This window comes from Hippoglossus hippoglossus, chromosome 18, assembly GCF_009819705.1.
Source record: "Hippoglossus hippoglossus isolate fHipHip1 chromosome 18, fHipHip1.pri, whole genome shotgun sequence".
NCBI lineage: Eukaryota > Metazoa > Chordata > Actinopteri > Pleuronectiformes > Pleuronectidae > Hippoglossus > Hippoglossus hippoglossus.
The window spans coordinates 12,621,634-12,628,908 of NC_047168.1; the positions used below are offsets into that span (position 1 = coordinate 12,621,634).

At 38.9% G+C, this 7,275-nt stretch overlaps 2 long non-coding RNA genes across 2 annotated transcripts; one reads left to right on the plus strand and one right to left on the minus strand.

The window, feature by feature from the left end:
* Positions 1-165: 165 nt before the first annotated feature.
* Positions 166-742, minus strand: LOC117752217. The gene is made up of 2 exons (XR_004612003.1): positions 601-742; positions 166-553 (listed from the first exon to the last, which is right to left on the minus strand). It is a non-coding gene; the product is annotated as an uncharacterized LOC117752217 (long non-coding RNA).
* LOC117752218 lies at positions 424-1,016 on the plus strand. The gene is made up of 2 exons (XR_004612004.1): positions 424-551; positions 596-1,016. It is a non-coding gene; the product is annotated as an uncharacterized LOC117752218 (long non-coding RNA).
* Positions 1,017-7,275: the final 6,259 nt, after the last annotated feature.

Here is a 7,275-nt window from a genome sequence, read left to right on the forward strand (position 1 = left end):
TTGAGCTCTAAAAGTCTTTTTTTTTGTTTTGGAGAGTTTATAGAACAAAAATCTGATATTTAAATACATCACCGTGCTCTTAGGAACACAATTAAGGTCAGCGAGTTTTATTTTGAATATCCTGATACACGTTTGAAAGTATTAATCTATTAACCCATATTTTTGGTGGATTTTTCTTCCCTGTGAGAAAGCAGCTGGTCCAATCAACATTTTGTTTAACTTCATGAAGCCTTCCGAAAAACACACACACACACACACACACACACACACACACACACACACACACACACACACACACACACACACACACACACGACATAAGTGCCTCTCACGCCTCCGTCCTGTTCCCTCACTCGAGCCTGATGTTGTTTCACCATCTCTCTGCTTGTCCTCGTCTCACACACACACACACACACACACACACACACACAGACACACACACACATGCAGCGGTTTGGAGCGGGAGTACAGAGAAAGAACGTGGGACAGAAAAAGTGTTTCAGTTTATTTGTTGTGTTTCCTGCGTGGAATCCGTCCACCAGCTTCCCTCAGTCTCAGCCGCTCTCGTCACGGCACCAGTGCAGATCAGCGAGAGTCGACAGGCGTAACGTCCTGTCACCTTGGCTCAGTTTACATCTGTGAGCAAGTGCCATGATCTGCTTCCACTGACATCTTCCTCCTCCTCTTCCTCCTCCTCCTCCTCCTTACTCATGTTTCATCACTTCTCTTTCCTCTGCTCCTCTCCTACCGAATGCATTCAGCCTTAAAGCAAATGACTGTGTGTAGTTTCTCTCCGTGTTGGACTGTGAGCTGTTGGTGTCGTACAGAGTTCATAGGTTTATTAGATGTTTGCTTGCGTGTTTTAAAGGTCAGAATCCGGTTTGTTCCCTCTCGGTGTGAAACTAAAGTGATCTGTAGTTAACGTAGAGGTTCCCGTGTCGATATCTGCTCCCTGTGCGAGTGATTGATGTGTTTGATTTAAAAAAATGATGAATAAAAATGTGTCTGTCTTTTGAGTTTTGTTGCTTATTGTGAGCTCCGTCGGTTCGGTGCAGTAACACCAGGGGGCAGTGTACACCATGACAGGCTGTGCAACATGTTCCTCCTCCTCATGGCTCCTCTGTTACATTAAATGTTTTTTCATTAGAACGTTAAGATGTTCAGAGGCCTAAGAAGTGAGGATGCAACATGTCGGAGGCCTGTGAACGAGGATCAGGTCTGCCTTCCTCCCTGTGCAGCAGTTTCACCTCAGTAACAAGTTGCATGGCTCTGCTAACACTGTGCATTGTATAAACATGTACGACTTTACACACAGACTCATTCAGGGGTTGGAAGAGACATTTTTAATAATCCAGTAAGTTGGTTTGAGACTCAAACTGACTTTTATTGCTATTTCACACTAATATCTTCAGTTTAATTATCATTATTATGGATTTGTACCTTTTTGATGTTTCTTTTTAGTATTTATTCGTCAGAAATCCATCAATCACAAAAGGATTTTATCATAAAACATCAGAAACCACAATTTAAAGTTTCTGTTGCACAAATTCTTTTAACTAGTTTATGTTTTTTTGCGATGATGAATAAAGTGTGAATTCATTTGCTGCTCTTTGCTTTTCAGAGATTCATTTGCAGTCGAAGCATCGCATCCATCTCCCCCCCCCCCCTAAAAACCAACTTACTTTAAGATTAACCCTTAAATATCCAAAGGGAGACGCGGCGAGAAGCATTTTTATTATGCTGCTGAAGTCTCTCATCAGCTTTTGTAAATATAAATGTATTTCCCATTTTCTGTCTTTTTCAGGAAAACCACGTCTGAAAGGTAAGAAATATTATATGTAAATATTTGATTCAAAGACGGATTAAACACAAAACCACTTATATTTAAGAAAGCAGTTATTAGAAATCAGAAGTCGTCAAACGTTCAAACTTATTTCAGTGAAATCCTGCAGGTTTTTCAGAATAAATGACAGAGACAATACAGCCTCATGAATTATAAATAAGTGGAAATTGATGAAGTGCAGCAACAGCAACTTTTACTCAAATTAACTTTTACTTTCCATTTCACTGTCACTCCAGTTTAAAGCCTCAGATAAGGAAGATGAAGATGAGGATGAAGAGGAGGACACAGCAGCAGGAGTCTGTCAGGAGAGGGCAGACGAACCACTGTCTGTGTGTGGATGTATTTATATTGAAGTACGATAAGTTTCCACAAGATTTTAGCAACCAGTTTATTTCATAATCCAGTTTCTGAAGAGAATTATGGACGTGTATATAGGTAAAGTCATTTTTATTATCATGTAAAGAAACAGTTTGTCATGTTGCTGCATTTCCTCAAAATGGTTTAATCAACATCCTGATATAAAAAGTTATATTCAGTCCTTATTTCTCTTTGGCTCATTTCCAGCATTAATATAACTCATTTTAAATAACCACTACTTAAAAAAAACTAAATAAGCCACAACTGCACATAATATTCCATCATGGTGTGTTGTTATATTTTGAAAAAGCCCACTACACACATACCTTTACATTTCATTCATGTATTTAGAATTCATGGTGTGTGAAATAAAACCTACAGTGAGGGACAGCTTCCTGTCTGACGTCATGTGTGTGTGGACAGTTTCAGACAGAGAGAAGTGTAAAGTTTGAAGAAAGTGTTGTTGGGGACACAGAGATCTTCTGCTGCTGCTCCTCCTCTGGGACAGTTTGTGTCCTGAACTCAACCGGAACACAGACACCACCTCCTCCACCTCCTCCTCCACACACTGCTGCTGCAGGAGGAGCATGTGTGTCTGTAACTTTGAAGAAGAAACTGCAGGAGGAGCAGAGCTGTAAGAAAATAGACACAAAATATCCCAAAAAATCTAAATGCATTATTCGTTTTGACTCCTGTCATAAAATTGAATCCTTATTATTTTAATTATAGAACAAGTATCTGAATAAAGCTTTTGATCTTTTTATTTTAACATTACTGCAGTTGACTGTTATTATTATTATTAATGGTAGTATTTGTGGTGGTAAAAGTACTGCAGTGTCAGTATTGGTTCATGTGGAGTAAACTAAAGTACAACATACATTAACTATGAGCTTGTTGCAGCAGAAATACACGTTAAGTTGCGTCTGAATTATTCACGTGTTGTGTGTGTTTGTGTGTAATGTATATTGTTACAACGCGGAGCTGCGTGGTTGAAGTAACACAAAATAAAATAACCTTTTTAAGACTTTATTTCATAGTTATTTATCCTAAAATGTTACTTTAAATAGAGCATTTGTCAATTAATTAAACATAACATATCTTTGTATTTTAACGTGTAACTTGTAACTTGTAGATCTTTAAAATACTTTAAGTGAGAGAATATATGATTTATTTATTGTGAAAGTGTAAATTTAAATTCTCTCGTAAGTTTTTTCCTGAATGATATCGGCAGCGTCAGGAAAAATAAACTCAAACTGCTAATAACTTCCTTTTCTTTATTTTTCTCAGATGAGAAAAGCAACGTGACACGAGTCCAATATATTCACAGCACGAAGTAAGTACGATTCTTAATGTTCTTTCAATAACTAATCATATATTTCTAATATTAGATGAAATTACTCGCAGTTCTTTAGACACTGGCTCTGCTGAAGTCGCCGCAGGCAGCTTTTTAAATCATTGGCTGGAACGAAATTAGCCCATAAACACAAATTCTGTGCTATAGACGTATAGATGTATTTATACAGCCTGTAGTGTGTATCATTACTTCAGTTCTGTGGCAGATTACACGACAAAAAGCACAAAATTTTTTTTATTATACTGTAAAATACACAAAAGCAAAAGTTGGTTGAATTTGACAAACACCAAGACTGAAATAAATATTTTATGAAGCTTAATTTCTTCTCAACAGTTTATTTCTTTTATCATGTCATCCCCAAAGCCCAGTGTGTTTGTTAATGTGCAAAATAAAACAGTGGTTCCACTAAAACACACCGGTGCGTAAAGTTGGATTCATTCCACATCTCCCACGTTTTTACGCACAGCCTCCTGCACATTTCTCCTCCTCCTCCTCAATGTTTCACTCCGACACGTTTCTATAAATGCGTCTGATTTTTCTCCTCACTATCTCCTCCCCGAAGAGAATACAACACCTCTCTGCGTGTGCGCGTCCAGTTTGTTCCCCGGCACCTCCTCCGGCTGCGGCCACACGGCAACTTCCCTCTGATTTACCCTGAATCTATCAGCATGAAGCGCTCTTCTACTGAACATGGGCACAGAAACTAGTTCCCAGTGGTGTTTTCTATGGTATATAAAAGGTTGTGAAACCAGTGAATACACGGATTTGGTGTGAAACTGTAAAAAACTGACCAGCATGAGCCATGAACGTCGCACTGCAGGTATTTGAATGCACCTGTCTCTGAAACGAGGTCAATAATACAATTGATAGTCATGTTAAATCATCAGCATCATCATAATATTCACAATCATCATCATAATAATAATACAACATCTTTACAGTTTCATATATCCTCCCCCCCACGCGCTCAGATCTGTGCCATTCCTGCACAGCTTTGCGTGGAGCTCGTGCGCGCCGCGGCGTGAACTCTGCGTGGCCTCGCGCCCTCCCCGTGACCCCCGGGATACTGTATAATCTCTGCTGATTGATCTGATTGATCAGCTTCATCTGCACGAGGCCGCAGTCACGCGCATGCCGCACACGGAGCGGAAGCAGTTGGTGTGTTGGTGCAAATAAACAATTTATTATCCTTCCCCTCGTTGTTTCTGGCCCGTGGGCACAGATACAGAGATGTGCGTGTGGTGGTCATGAAGCAGCAGATACTGTGTGTGTGTGTGTGTGTGTGTGTGTGTGTGTGTGTGTGTGTGCGCGTGTATGTGTGCTTCTTCATCTGCAGTGATTTAATACATGTGGCATTTTGAGAACTTAGCAGATATATGAGGATGAGATTAGAATAAAAAGTTTTTCCTTCTGATTTTGTTGCTTTCACATCATTAAAACTTTCTGCAGCATTAGTACAATTATTTGTAAAGTTCACTGATACAGGGAGTTCTGCCAGAACCTGTAGGAAACAGTACAACTTTTATTCAATGATTATAATAATTAGTTGTACACATGGGTTATTTGATCCTAACTTTTAGGAGAACAATGTGGGAAAGTCGTGTTTCAAGATTTGTTTGAATATATTTAAGTCAACTCAGGATCAGAAGTGTTGGACGAGGAAGTCAAAGAAAATATAAAGGAAGGAAGAAGGAATGATAATGTGAAGAAAATTAAAATGTAATAGTGAGTTTCATAGAAGTGGTCAGAGAAGATCTCCTGTCCCAGTAACAGTCACCAACACAGACTGGTTCATTAGTCTATTGTGTTATTTGTAATATATAGTTATTATAAGTGTGAACAGGACAGTGAATGATCTGCGGTGGTGGAGAGATTCACAGGTTTTACTGATGTAAAAAATATGTTTATATGTAGGAAGTAAAATCCAGCTTTTAAAATGTATATCTGAAGTACAAGTATTAGCAAAGTAAAGTATTAAAAGTAAAACTACTTATTATGCAGAATGGCTATTGTTATAATTTATACTTTACTACATGATTATTGGTGCATTTTCTTCCACTTTTTTTTCTTATTGTGTAAAATCCTCATGTAATTATATTCATTAAGTGTTAATGCTAACATGCACATAAATACATATAGACAGATGTACTTTATTGATCCCAAAATTACAAATCAAACACTACACAAAATGTAAAAGATATAAGAACAGACTTCACCAGAACTACACAAAATATAAGGAATAAGAATATATAAGAATGTATATAAACATTGTAAGGATGCAATTAATTACTAATAATGTGCAGTTGCTTAATAATGTGGGAACAGGGAGATGTAAAGTTTGCAGGGATTTGGGAAACAAAGTTAAACATTTGTGTATTTTTGTGTCTGATGATATTATATATTTGTGTATAGAAAACAAGAAGCTGTGGCAGTTGGATCCTTCTCCTGTAAATAAACACAGCGGATTTAAAAAAAGTACAACGTTTTACTCTGAAATGCGGCATTATTATAAAGAAACAGGAAATCTTTAATACTTTTACTACGTTTCAGTACCTTCAAAGTAGCAAACTTACATTGTTGTCTTTCTCTGAACCGTTCCAACCTGTTTGAGTCTATTTTTCCTTTTTGCATCAAGAAAAAGGCTGTTGAGCACGAAGAGGCGTCACATGATGCATCAAACATCCTCTACAGCAACAAAAGCAGCCGCAACATGTGTCCCCACCGTTTTTGCTGTTGATGCTACACACAGTACGAGAGAGTGACACAAATATGGTTTCCTGAACACGCCTACAGACTGAAACATGAACACGAGCAGCGTTCGGAGAAGTTAAGGACGGTGAAAATCTGCTTTTTAAGGGTTTTAGTTGTGCGTCAGTAAAAAGCAGAGAGGGTGGAAACACTGGAGGGAAGGAGGAAGGAGAAGGAGTGTGTGTGTGTCTGTGTGTGTCTGTGTGTGTCACAGCAGCAGCAGCAATCAGTCCCCTCTTGTCTTGCTGCTGAGTGCGGCCTCTGATTGACAGTTTCTATTCATCCTGTGTGAGATTAGTCCAGCTGAAAGGAGTAACGACCCGTGGCTGTGTGCAGTAATTACGGCCTCGGATAAGAAAAATAAGGAAAAACACACACACAGCAAAACTATAATTATATAATCCAGCAGTAAAATGCTTCTTCTTCTCCTCCTTCTTCCCCCCCGCCTCCCTCAGTGTTCTCAAAGATGTTCCACCTGTAAAGAGGAAATTCCAGCCAGTGTTTCAGTCCCTTTCCTGCGACTGAAATTATCTCACAATCACAACAAACCGCAGGCTGCAGCATCAACATAAATCTGCTGGGATGGTAAATGGACTGGTGTGTGTGTGTGTGTGTCTGTGAGTGTGTGTGTGTGAGATGAAGGCCTCATGCCCACGTACAGTAAACGACTGTGAATGAGACGTTTCATGTGCAGATTGTTTGTTAACAGCTCATTTTTGTCTGTACGAGCCGGAGGTGTCGTCACCACTTCAGAGGACAAGACTGTGTGTGGTGAGCAGAGGGGGGGGGGGCAAAATAATAGGAACACAAAATAATAGGAACACCTGTTCCCTCTAGAACTTCAGTGGATTGTGTTGGATTATATGATGTTGTGTTGCTTTTTAAAGAGCAGTTATTGTTTTTTCAATCTTGCTTGATATTTACTTCTGACATTTATCTTTGAATCTGATCATTTGGAAGCCAACAACTGATA